Below are 13,087 nucleotides of genomic sequence, written 5' to 3' on the forward strand. Positions count from 1 at the left end.
CTGGAAATTCACAAACACGTGCACACTTGGCAATCACTCGTGCTACCTTGCGATTTTTCTTTTATTGTTGCCTCCGGAGTTGTTTACCTTTTTGAGAGTGGAATTTGTGGGGAAATAGCCTCACATTCAGCCAGTGTTTACCTAGTTCCCCTGAACTCTGAACTGGGCTGGGCGTTGTGGGTCTTGCAGGTTTGTTGCGTTTGTTCTGCTTCCCCGGCAAAGGCACGGTGTCCCCTTCTCCGATATGCTCTATCGCCCCAGATGCCAGTGCAGAGAATGAAGGGAAACCAGCTGGGCTGTGGTTGGCAGAGATGACTTCTAGAAGGAGGAAGAGCTCAAGCAGACAGTGGGTCTCCTCGAAGGGGAAGGAGGCAGCAGGAGCCCGGTGAGGCCAGGTGAGGCCAGGTGTCCCCGGGGAGGTTGAGCATCAGGCCCCCTGGGGTGCAGGAGGACGGGTGATGGCTGCCCTGAGGGCGACAGGTGAGCCCCTGGGAAGGGATGGGGCAGGAGACGGGACAGGAGACGGGACTGGGGGGGGGAGGAGGAGAGCCCCTTTGCGCTCTGTCAACAGTGTCGCCTCTCTGCCGGGAGGGGAGCCCTGGGGGGCTGCTGGCTGGCTGGAGTGTGACCTTGCACTTCTGTGAGGGGCAGTGAGGCTTTGAAAATGCTTCCAGCTGGGTGGTTGTTGTCCCCTCAAGCATTCTTCAGTGGCCCTCAGGGCAGGAAACAAGTGTTTCCCCAGATCAGGACCCAGTAATGCTTCTCGCTGGGGTCCTTTCTTGTGATGGGTGGAGCTGGGGAGCAGCCGCTTTGAGAAGGGTGCCAGCAGTGGGGGAGGGGGGGTGTCCAATTCTGAAATATGGGACGTCAGTGGTTTATTTCTTTGATGCTTTTGGTACACATCCTCTCTAGAACCTGACCGATGCTTTAAGAAAAGTTGTGATTTAAAAAAGCAATTGTGTGAAGGATGACGAAACATCTGGCTTAAGCAGGAGGCGGGGTGGGGCGGGGTGGGGCAGGGGGTGGGATTCGGAAGAAGGGAAAGTGGCTGTTGCCCTCCTGCCTCCCCACTCCTGGTCTGGTTTGGTTTAATCTTGACAGCCCTCCCAGGGACAGTTCCTCCAAGTCCAGCAGGCGCCCAGCTGCTAGAATGTTGCTTCTGCGTTATCCCTTAGCAAGGCTGGGGGCTTCTGGACTTACCCTAGGATCACCTTGCTGGGTGACCCTGAGCAGGCCTCCTAACATCTCTGGGCCCCGGTTTAACACCTGGCTTCTCTTTTGGAAGCATCAGTTTTGTCCTTTAGGTACCTTTTAGGCTCTTTCTAATGATCAAGTCTTTGCTTACCACCCTTCAGATTTCCATCAGGGCCTGAAGGAACATAAGGGGAGTCTGAGGAAGTGAAGTCCAGTGGTCAGGCTCTCACGGGCAGCAGGCCAAGGAGGGAGGGGAAGGGAAAGGGATGCAGCCTCTGCCCGGGCCTCCACCCCACCGACCTGGGTGTGCTGTGAATACCCCTCCTTGTTCGAAGGCCTCAGATTTGACTTTCAAAGGGAAAACACCTGTCCTGATAAAGTGGGCCTTGTTCCATGCAAGTCAGCTTTGTTTGGGCTCCCGGGGTCAGTTCGTGTGTCCCGCCGGTGTGAGGAGGACAGAGGCTGGGCACGGTCTCTGTGGGGCTAGATGATCCGTGCTTTGGGAGAGCCAAAGGGTTTCACACACTTGGTGGTGCCCAGCTGTGCCTTCACGCTGTTCCCCTAGCGCCTCCTGGTACTGGCAGGTATCACCACCTCCGCTTTCTCACACTGGGATGTGGAAACTGAGGCACAGAAGGTCATGCGGGGTCACCCGGGCCACCCAGGGCAGCTCAGTCAAACTTGACCAGGTCTTCTGACTCCTTGTCCAGTGCTCTCTTCCCACAAACTGTTTATGATGGACACTACACAGCTGGGTTCTCTGCCCCTTCGTTTCACCCCTCATGCTCGGATTTATCCCCCTGAAGTGCCAACTGCCACCAGTTAGCGTGGAAACGAATTCACTTTGTGCAGGAAGGAAGATCAGGGACTCGGCATGAAAAGTAAGAGGGAAAAAAATTCCTCCGATGAATTCCGCTACTCCCCATGACACCTCTCTTCTCCCCAAAGTATCAGCATGTTCCTCAGGCCCTTCCTTAAAGGGCCAAAGAAATGAATCTCTAATGGTAAAATTTCTAGCCTCACAGTATGGAGGTGGCCCTTGACTCAAACTGCAGAGGTGACCATTTTTCCACCTCCTCATGTAGATGCCAGTCCAGTCTGACATTCCTGGGCCAAGAAATAAAGGGACCTATCTCCAGGCGTGTTTCCACCTTCATGGTACTTCCTGCTTCCCAGTGCTCTGTGGGACACTGTGGGGACGTGATCGGGAGAGGTGTGGTTTTTTTGTGTTTTTTTTTTTGCGGTACGCTCAGCGGCCATGGCTCACGGGCGCAGCCGCTCCACGGCTTGTGGGATCTTCCCGGACCGGGGCACGAACCCATGTCCCCTGCATCGGCAGGCGGACTCTCAACCACTGCGCCACGAGGGAAGCCCGGAAGAGGTGTTTTAATCATGGAAATGATTTTTTCCTTTCTCACTTTTCATACAGAGGCCCAGCTTTCCATGCCTGGGCAGAGTGAATCACTGTCCACAGAAACCAGCGACAGTTGGGGCTTTGCGGGGCAGGAAGGGATGGCCAGGGATGGCTGCAGCCGGAGCCCGCACCCACTGTCGCCTGCTTGCTGATCCCACGCTGCTGCCTCTGCTGGGCCCTCTCGGGTTCTGGGCCGGCCTCCGGGCAGGGGTGCAAGCCAGCCTGGAGCCTCAGAGGTGGTCTGGCAGCAGAGGCTCAGGCAGGGCAGGGTTAACTGTTTACAGCTTCCCGAGCTCTGGCTGCTCCTTCTTGGGGGCTGATTTGAAGACACCTATTATTCCCGTTCTTCATGGGGTTTTGAATAATGCATTTTCCCTCAGCCCTTAAAAAAAAAAAGCCTGTGCTTAATAATACTAGAGTAATGACCTTGTGTCACACTTCAGCCACTGGGGCTCTTAATCCGCCGCTGCCTTTAAATATTGTGAATTGTGTTGCCTCTGACATTGGTGAGCATGAAGAATACCGTGCCGGCGAGGAGGAAGGAGGATCTGTTTTGCGGTCTGCCTTGTAGCCTGCGGCAGCCCAGCAAAAGAACATCCTCTGTCATAACAGTGTTGTACGGGCAGGTGACTTTCTGCGCGCCTGCTGTGCACCAGGGCCTTACACATGGGCTCTTGTTAATGCTTGAGACAGACCAATGGCGTAGTCACTCTGGGGATTATAAAAGCACCCACCTGGAGGCAGATTGTGGAAACTCAGTGGGGTGTAAAATGCCCATAAGGGTCTTGGAATAGACCAAGTGCTCAGAAAGAGGGATTTCCTATCAGTGCCATCGTCGCCATTTACAGAGGAGGGAAGTGAGGCCTAGAGAGGCCTCAGGACTCAAAGCCGGGTCCACCTGACTCCAGGGCCCAGACTCACTCATCACCGATGGGAATAATTCAGAGCTGCCCCCACCACCTGCCCTCGCGGCCCCCCCCATCTGAACTCCTCATTGGCTATGGGACCACTTGTAAGGTCATGTGGGCCCTGTGTCCTTCCCCTTCCCCCTCTGGGCCCCACGTCCTTCTCTGACCCCCAATATCCTCTAGTCTCCGCTGAAGGTCTGGGCACATGCCGGTCCCCTGCCAGGTCCATGTGACCTCCTTCCTCCTGCCAGTTCACACCTCCCTGGCTCCTTGGCTGCCCCGACCATCTCCCCCCCTTGCTTGTGGGGTGTGTTCTTTGGGTAATAATTACATGAAATGGCTCACTTGCCAGGTAGATCAGTAAATAACTCCCCCCAGTCCTAGTGGGTGAAGCTCAGAGTTAATGATTGCCAGGAAAGCTTCTCAGGATGCGGAGCATCTGAGGAGGTCACGCTGAGCTTGATGGCTGGGAGGAGGGGTGCACCCAGGGGCTCTTGTGCCCCCCTCCCTGTCCACTGCCATCCTCCCATCTCTTGTGTCTGAGTTCAGCACCAGCAGGCCTCCCTGTTCGCAGCCAGCCCACTTCCCCGCGCGGGGTCTTTGCTCTAAAGCTTGTCTCCTTTCCTCTCCTCTCTGCTGGAGCAAGTACTGCCCCTCATCTGGGGTCCACTCCTAGCGGTGCCTCCCCCCAGGGGCCTTCACTGACTGTCCTGACATCCTTGCTCTGGGCCCCTTCTCTGGGCTCCTCGGGGCCATCGGGCAGGTCTTTTCTGAGTGCTCTCCACCGTGTCAGGGGCAGTGATTGGTTCCGGGGACCCAGCAGCGGGCAAGGTGGGGTTGGACGTGCTCCTGGAGTACCCACACAGCTTGAGGGTGCGGCAGGGAGGCCCCGAGGACCTGGGGGCAGGGGGCAGGTGAGGGGCACTGGAGCCTGATGAAGTGGGGCTCGGGCAAGGATGAGGTGGAGCTTTCCAGGCAGACACGGAGTGAGGGCAAAGGCATCTCGAAGCCGAGGGAGCGGTGTGTACTAAGTACAAAGGCACGATCTGGTGGCTGGATGGCTGATGCTTCACCTGCGGATGTGTGGCGTTCCAGACACCTGGGAATCGCCCAGGTGGGTGTGTCCAGGAGGCTGGTGGTCCCTTGGAGAAGTCTGTTTCCCTCCCTCCTGTCGCTCCCTCATGGTTTCACTACTGGACATGTCTGGTTTCTCAGAAAGAAGGGATTCTCTGCACGGGTGGCCGTGCTTTCCTATACCCTGCTCACCAGGGACCTGGGGTTGCAGCACCTGCTTACCGAGCGATGTGGATTCGAACCTAAGCTCCTTCAGTGCACAGTGGATTCTGGGCCACGAGAAGGTGACCGATCCCAGGAGCTCAGGGCAGTTGCTTCCCCCCTGGGCCATGCACGGGAATCCCCACCGGCGCCTGATACTGGAGATGATTCCGGGGCTCTCGCACTGGGGATTCTGATTGAACAAGCACGAGGTGGACTCACTCAGTAGGTTCTGCGTTCACGGCCCCTGGGTTATTTGGATGCACAGTTGGGTTTGGGACTACTGCTACAGTGTTTTTCCAGGCTCCTGCCTCTATCCCTAACTTCACGCCGTCCCCAGAGTCAGCACCCCAGACCCCACCTGGACAGTTTCTGGGTGGGGAGCTCAGTGCCCATAGAGCAGCCCTTCCTCGTTGGGGGACAGTGTCTCTGTGGCTTGAGCTGACGCCTGCCTCCCAGAAGCTCCCATCTGGAGGGGCGGGGGTGTCTTGGTTCTGCATGGCCTCCTCCAGGCTTCCAGGGCTGCTTCCCCAGGATGTGGGAAGGCGTTCACCCTTGCCCGGGGCCCTCCCTGGGTCTCCCTGCCTTCCTTCCTCTGTGGTCTGGGCTCCTTCTCACAGGCTGACAGCCTTGTCTCAGACTTTAAGCTTCTGATCAGATTAGCAGCTTGGGAGGAGGAGGGTAGAGATAGGATCGTGCCTTCCCCAGCAGCCTGACATTTCCTGTTGGGGGGAGGGGAACGCCAACAGTCAGGGCCTGGTTCACCTTCCATCAACCTGGCAGGGACTCACCCTTTCCCAACCTTGGGGGAGGGAACTGCCTGCTGCACCCACCCTGGAGGCCAACAAGCTGTGTAGCCTGGGCACCCTGGTCCTGATTCTCCAGGGCTCAGTGGAGGACCAGCTCAGCTCTCGCCTTGGCCTAGAATCTTAGTGGCCTCACCCTGGCTGTGCTGTGGAGTCACCTGGGTCCTTAGCTCCCTGATCCTCAGAGGCCTCAGTTAACTGAGTAATGGGTCCAGGCATCCGTATGTTTTCAAACTCCCTAGGAAAATAGTACTTTATATTCTTTATCATATCACTTTTTGTAAGTGTTGAATATATTCCTGTTTAGTTTTCTATGTTGTTTTGTAGCCTTAGGAAGCGTTTCAAACCTATCTGAATGTATAAAATAAGAGTAAATGCCCTACATGGTGTGATGCTGCATTATATATAAAACTGTGTGCATATATTAAATTTTGTCTCTTGAAAAAAAACCCAAAAAACTCTCTGGGTAGTTTTAAGGGGCATCCAGAGCTGAGAACCACTGGGCTAGGTGCCCAGCACCCACCTGTCCAGCTCCTACAATGTGTGGAAATAGTTTCACTAGAGTAAAACAGCCAGGGCCGTCTTATTATGTATATCACCTAATACTAATGTACATCTTTGTATTTTTGTTGTTGTTGTTGTTGTTGGAAGATTTTTAATCACAGTTTCAATTTCATTACTTGTGATTGGTCTGTTCATGTTTTCTGTTTCTTCCTGGTTCAGTCTTGGAAGGTTATACCTTTCTTAGAATTTGTCCATTTCTTCCAGGTTGTCCATTTTATTGGCATAGAGTTGCTTGTAGTAGTCTCTTAGGATGCTTTGTATTTCTGCGGTTTCTGTTGTAACTTCTCCTTTTTCATTTCTAATTTTATTGATTTGAGTCCTCTCCCTCTTTTTCTTGATGAGTCTGGCTAGTGGTTTATCAATTTTGTTTATCTTCTTAAAGAACCAGCTTTTAGTTTTATTGATCTTTGCTATTGTTTTCTTTGTTTCTATTTCATTTATTTCTGCTCTGATCTTTATGATTTCTTTCCTTCTGCTAACTTTGGGTTTTGTTTGTTCTTTCTCTAGTTCCTTTAGGTGTAACGTTAGATTGTTTATTTGAGATTTTTCTTGTTTCTTGAGGTAGGCTTGTGTAGCTATAAACTTCCCTCTTAGAACTGCTTTTGCTGCATCCCATAGGTTTTGGATCGTCGTGTTTTCATTGTCATTTGTCTCTAGGTATTTTCTGATTTCCTCTTTGATTTCCTCAGTGATCTCTTGGTTATTTAGTAACGTATTGCTTAGCCTCCATGTGTTTGTGTTTTTTACGTTTTTTCCCCTGTAATTCATTTCTAATCTCGTAGCATTGTGGTCAGAAAAGATGCTTGATATGATTTCAGTTTTCTTAAATTTACTGAGGCTTGATTTGTGACCCAAGATGTGATCTATCCTGGAGAATGTTCCGTGCGCACTTGAGAAGAAAGTGTAATCTGCTGTTTTTGGATGGAATGTCCTATAAATATCAATTAAGTCCATCTCGTTTAATGTATCTTTTAAAGCTTGTATTTCCTTATTTATTTTCATTTTGGATGATCTGTCCATTGGTGTAAGTGAGGTGTTAAAGTCCCCCACTATTATTGTGTTACTGTCGATATCCTGTTTTATAGCTGTTAGTATTTGCCTTATGTATTGAGGTGCTCCTGTGTTGGGTGCATATATATTTATAATTGTTATATCTTCTTCTTGGATTGATCTCTTGATCATTATGTAGTGTCCTTCCTTGTCTCTTGTAACATTCTTTATTTTAAAGTCTCTTTTATCTGATATGAGTATTGCTACTCCAGCTTTCTTTTGATTGCCATTTGTATGGAATATCTTTTTCCATCCCCTCACTTTCAGTCTGTATGTGTCCCTAGGTCTGAAGTGGGTCTCTTGTTAACAGCATATATATGGGTCTTGTTTTTGTATCCATTCAGCAAGCCTGTGTCTTTTGGTTGGAGCATTTAATCCATTCACGTTTAAGGTAATTATTGATATATATGTTTCTATGACCATCTTCTTAATTGTTTTGGGTTTGTTTTTTTTTTGTTTTGTTTTTTTTGGTACGCGGGCCTCTCACTGTTGTGGCCTCTCCCGTTGTAGAGCACAGGCTCTGGGCGCGCAGGCTCAGCGGCCATGGCTCATGGGCCTAGCCGCTCTGCGGCATGTGGGATCTTCCCGGACCGGGGCACGATCCCGTGTCCCCTGCATTGGCAGGCAGATTCTCAACCACTGCGCCACCAGGGAAGCCCTTGAGTTTGTTTTTGTAGGTCCTTTTCTTCTCTTGTGTTTCCCACTTAGAGAAGTTCCTTTAGCATTTGTTGTAAAGCTGGTTTGGTGGTGCTGAATTCCCTTAGCTTTTGCTTGTCTGTAAAGCTTTTGATTTCTCCATCAAATCTGAATGAGATCCTTGCTGGGTAGAGTAATCTTGGTTGTAGGTTCTTCCCTTTCATCACTTTAGGTATATCATGCCACTCCCTTCTGGCTTGTAGAGTTTCTGTTGAGAAATCAGCTGTTAACCTTATGGGAGTTCCCTTGTATGTTATTTGTCATTTTTTCCTTGCTGCTTTCAATAATTTTTGTTTGTCTTTAATTTTTGCCAGTTTGATTACTACATGTCTCGGCGTGTTTCTCCTTGGGTTTATCCTGTATGGGACTCGCTGCTCGTCCTGGACTTGGGTGGCTATTTCCTTTCCCATGTTAGGGAAGTTTTTGACTATAATCTCTTGAAATATTTTCTTGGGTCCTTTCTCTCCTCTTCTCCTTCTGGGACCCCTATATTGTGAATGTTGTTGTGTTTAATGTTGTCCCAGAGGTCTCTTAGGCTGTCTTCATTTCTTTTCATTCTTTTTTCTATATTCTGTTCCGCAGCAGTGAATTCCACCATTCTGTCTTCCAGGTCACTTATCTGTTCTTCTGCCTCAGTTATTCTGCTATTGATTCCTTCTCGTGTAGTTTTCATTTCAGTTATTGTATTGTTCATCTCTGTTTGTTTGTTCTTTAATTCTTCCAGGTCTTTGTTAAACATTTCTTGCATCTTCCTGATCTTTGCCTCCATTCTTTTTCCGAGGTCCTGGATCATCTTCACTATCATTATTCTGAATTCTTTTTCTGGAAGGTTGCCTATCTCCACTTCATTTAGTTGTTTTTCTGGGGTTTTATCTTGTTCCTTCATCTGGTACATAGCCCTCTGCCTTTTCGTCTTGTCTGTTTTTCTGCGAATGTGGTTTTTGTTCCACAGGCTGCAGGATTGTAGTTCTTCTTGCTTCTGCTGTCTGCCCTCTGGTGGATGAGGCTCCGTCTTTGTATTTTATAAGAAGGTATTTAAAAATTTAAATCAGTAAAAGTAAGTATTTAATAATTTTAAAGACAAAAATTGTGTAACATTTTGGAACCTCAAGTAAATGTAAACTTATAAAAACAGACCTTGTAATTCTGGTCTATATTAGCAGATAAACAAAAATGAAGTATTCAAAACATTGAAATCTACACACTTCAAAAACATAAAATCTGGGGCTTCCCTGGTGGCGCAGTGGTTAAGAATCCGCCTGCCAGTGCAGGAGACATGGGTTCGAGCCCTGGTCTGGGAAGATCCCACATGCCGTGGAGCAACTAAGTCCGTGCACCACAACTACTGAGCCTGCGCTGTAGAGCCCCTGAGCCACAACTACTGAGCCCGTGTGCCTAGAGCCCGTGCTCCCAACAAGAGAAGCCACCACGATGGCTTGCACACCACAACGAAGAGTAGCCCCCACTCACCGCAACCAGAGAAAAGCCTGCGTGCAGCAATGGAGACCCAATGCAGCCAAAGATAAAAATAAATTTATAAAAAAAAAAGATCTTAAAAAAGGGTGGATATATGTATACGTATGACTGATTCACTTTGCTGTACAGCAAGAAACTAACACAACATTGTAAAGCAACTATACTCCAACTAACACAACATTGTAAAGCAACTATACTCCAACATAAAAACAAAACTAACCCCAAAGCATAAAATCTAGTCATGAAAAATGGAAGATGAATTATTTGATCCCTTTTAGAGGAGAATCTTAAAATCAAAGTTGGCAGTATGTCACAAGTATTTTTTCTCTGTAACATTTTCTAGAAAAATATTCCCCTGACGCTATCCTAGTTGGGGAATGGTAAGAAGATATATTTGTGAGATGTCTTCGAACATTTTCCACTGACAGGGCCTTTTGGCTTTTTTTTTCTGGGACTGCAGTCTTTTATTTATAAGGGGCCATAGTTTTTGTTTCTAAAGCATTTCTGGTTTGTCCTTAAGTTCTTTAGTTTTATCTTGTTCAGATGGAGATTCCGATGCAACACTTCCTGTGTCAGTTTCAAAACTGTCATGTTGATATTCCACAAGTTAGGAAAGTCTGTGAATAGAGTAATAGTTATTCTTGCAACAGCATTTTGCTTTGTCTACTGCTATGCAATGTCTGAAAAGGACTTAGAACATATTTCACATTTCAGCGTTTTTTTCTGGGTTTTTTTGGTTTTTTTTTTTTTTTACATTGTGATTGTCTTCTTTTAAGAACATACCAAAATTGAGAGATTAGTATAATCAATTTCCATGCCTGGCCTCAACAATTATCAACTCATGGCCAACCTTGTTTCACCTATACCCCTACCCATACACCCTGCTCCTGCCAGATTCTTTTGACGCCGATTCAAGACATCATCTCATCTCTTCTGTGACTGCTTCAGTATACATCTCTAACTGAAAAGGGCCCTTTAAAAAATGTAACCATTGGGGCTTCCCTGGTGGCGCAGTGGTTGAGAGTCCGCCTGCCGATGCAGGGGACACAGGTTCGTGCCCCGGTCTGGGAAGATCCCACATGCCACAGAGTGGCTGGGCCCGTGAGCCATGGCCGCTGAGCCTGCGCGTCCGGAGCCTGTGCTCCGCAACGGGAGAGGCCACAACAGTGAGAGGCCCACGTACTGCAAAAAAAAAAAAAACAAAAAAAGTGTAACCATCATCCTATTATTATATCTTACAAATTGATCATTTCTTGTTATCATAAAAAAATCCCGTGTTCAGATTTTCCCAGTTGTCTCATACATTTTTTTCAGTTGGTTTGAGATTTCAGATCTTAAAAATTCTGAAATACAGCAGACACTAACACAACACTGTAAAGCAATTATACTCCAATAAAGATGTTTTTAAAAAAATTCTGAAATCAAAATTTTAGACCAAGCGAAAGAGACCATTTTGGCATGGAAGTGCAGGATTCACCAACAGAGCCTGCAACCACTGGGTAGAAGTTTCTAGACAAGTAGGCCAGACCCTGTCTCTAGGTTTCAGAGTGCAGTGGACGGCAAAATCGTTCAGTCATTCAGTAAACATGTGTTCATTCCACAGTGACGCGGGGCCCAGTCCTGGGCTGGGCACCTCGGACAGAGCAGTGATCAAGACAGACTGGGCCAGTCTTGAGGGGAGCCAGAGCTCATTACACCGTGAGGTTTGCAAAGGGGATGATATAGACCCTTGCAGGTGGTACTGAGCGTAGCCTGGAGCAATGGGTAGAATTCCATCAAGAAGAGAGCGTGGAGGGAGCGGTGTCTCTCCCCCAGTAATCAGCAAGGGCAAAAGCATGGAAGTGTGAAAGCCCGGTGCGCGCCCGTACAGTGATGGGTGGTGGGCCTCGGGGGTGTCTCAAGGCTGGGGACGGGTGAGGCTACTGCGGGCTCGAGGATATGCCCTATTAGGAGCGGGGGCCTCTGGGGCCTTCCAGAAGGGACCCCACAGTTTTGTGGTAGGAACCTAAGGTGTGGACCGTGAGTCTGGGAGCCTTGCAGGAACTCTGAGGAGTTACTTGGAGTGTCTGGCCCTTCGCGGGGCGGGGCCTCAGCGAGACTGGAGCCCCTCCCCTGGGGGCGGCCAGTGTCTGCCTGGACCTCCACGTGCCTCCAGGGCGAGCACGGTGCCCTGCACGCAGAACGGGCTCACTGTGTGTCTACTACTCAGTAGATGATCTTCCGGCGCTCCCAGTGCAGGGCACCCTTGTCCCCTTTCCCCTTCACCATGGCCGGCACAGAGGGAGCCCCCTAAGGCCTTCGGCTTGGGGAAAGGCGGTGGCTTTTCCAAAACGTGTCAGATATCTGGCTTTGGAACCTGGGCCCCAGCGACCCTGAATGGGGGACTGCAAGGCCAGCGTTGCCCCAGGGCCAGCAGGCAGGCGAGGGGCGCGTGGAGGAAGGCTTGAGACGAGAGCTTCTCATGAGGAAATGCCAATATTTGCAACCCTGGGCTGGCTCGCATAGCTAGTTTATCCACGACTGGCCAACGGTTGGAGGACTCATTCATTTATTTCCTTTTAATAGCATTGGCGCTTTGGTAAAAAAAAAAAAAAAGAATGAATTAACAAATACATAAATAAATAGTAATGCACATGCTCATTGTGGGCAAACTCTAATGTTATAGGAAAGTAGAAGCGAGAGAATAAAGCAAATCCCAAGAGGTAAACCCTACCGTCTAGAGAGAACAACTGTGAACACTTTGTGGAATCCTTTCAAACACTTTTCTGTCCATAAATACAAGCACTTCAATGGAACACAGTTTTATACAGATGGCATTACAAGATTTATGCTGCTCCATAACCTGCTTTTTTCACTTAATAGCATGTCAGGACACCGTTTCCTGTCCATAACCACAGATCTGTAACATTTTTATAGCCCACAGTACAATTTTACATGGATGTACCAAACTTACCCAGACAGCTCTCTAGTGCCAGAAATTTGGATTGTTTCCAGTTTTTCTCTACAACGTGCTAAAGAGTATCATTCAGCTTTTTTTAGATGTGCATTAATTGCCTAGCAGTAAATATCTAGGATAGCTGGGATAGCTGGAACAAAGGAAAGATTCCTTTCACGCTGCACAGGAGGTCACCATGGCAACCCCACCCCAGTGTGGCAGCACCCATTAGCCTAAACTCCAGCCAGGGAGGTGGGTCAGAGACAATGGGAAACAATCCATTTTCAAGCAGAATTATAAGCCAACACAGAAGCAGCATGAAGGAGCATTAATGCAGAACTGAGATGGTTTAGGATGCAGTCGTGTTCTCTGGTAGACACCTTGGCTTTTCATTCTCACAAGAGCCATCAATGCTTTTATTATCCCCATTTAGCTGATAAGAGAAATTCAAGTTGAAGAGGTTAAGTAATCTGCCCGAGGGCACACAGTAAATGATGGAGCCAGGGTTGAAAGTGGCCTGCATCCACTCCTCATAATTCTCCTTACCTGACCTAGGGTCACCAGCCACCCTCTCTTCCCTTACCATCCCTGAGACTTCCAGTCCTGACTCCCCACCCCTCCAGTGTGTTCGTTCCCACCGCATCAGACGGGGTCTGCACTGAGCCTTCATCTGGACTCTTCCCAGGCTCCGCCCTGGCCACCTGCCACTCCACACCCTATGCCACCTCCACGCTGAACTATAGACAGCGCTTTCTTCCTCCATGCCTTG

General features: G+C 49.0%; 1 protein-coding gene across 1 annotated transcript in view; it reads left to right on the plus strand.

Annotated features, from left to right (window-relative positions):
- Window positions 1-214: 214 nt before the first annotated feature.
- The window catches only part of PAQR5 (progestin and adipoQ receptor family member 5), a 71,412-nt gene continuing 58,539 nt past the window's right edge, over window positions 215-13,087 (plus strand). The window contains exon 1 of the mRNA XM_082838572.1: window positions 215-395. The gene's annotated coding sequence lies outside the window, so the exon portion shown is untranslated. The remainder of the gene's footprint in view (window positions 396-13,087) is intronic.

The sequence above is a fragment of the Leucopleurus acutus genome (genome assembly GCF_964270905.1).
Source record: "Leucopleurus acutus genome assembly, chromosome: 1".
NCBI lineage: Eukaryota > Metazoa > Chordata > Mammalia > Artiodactyla > Delphinidae > Leucopleurus > Leucopleurus acutus.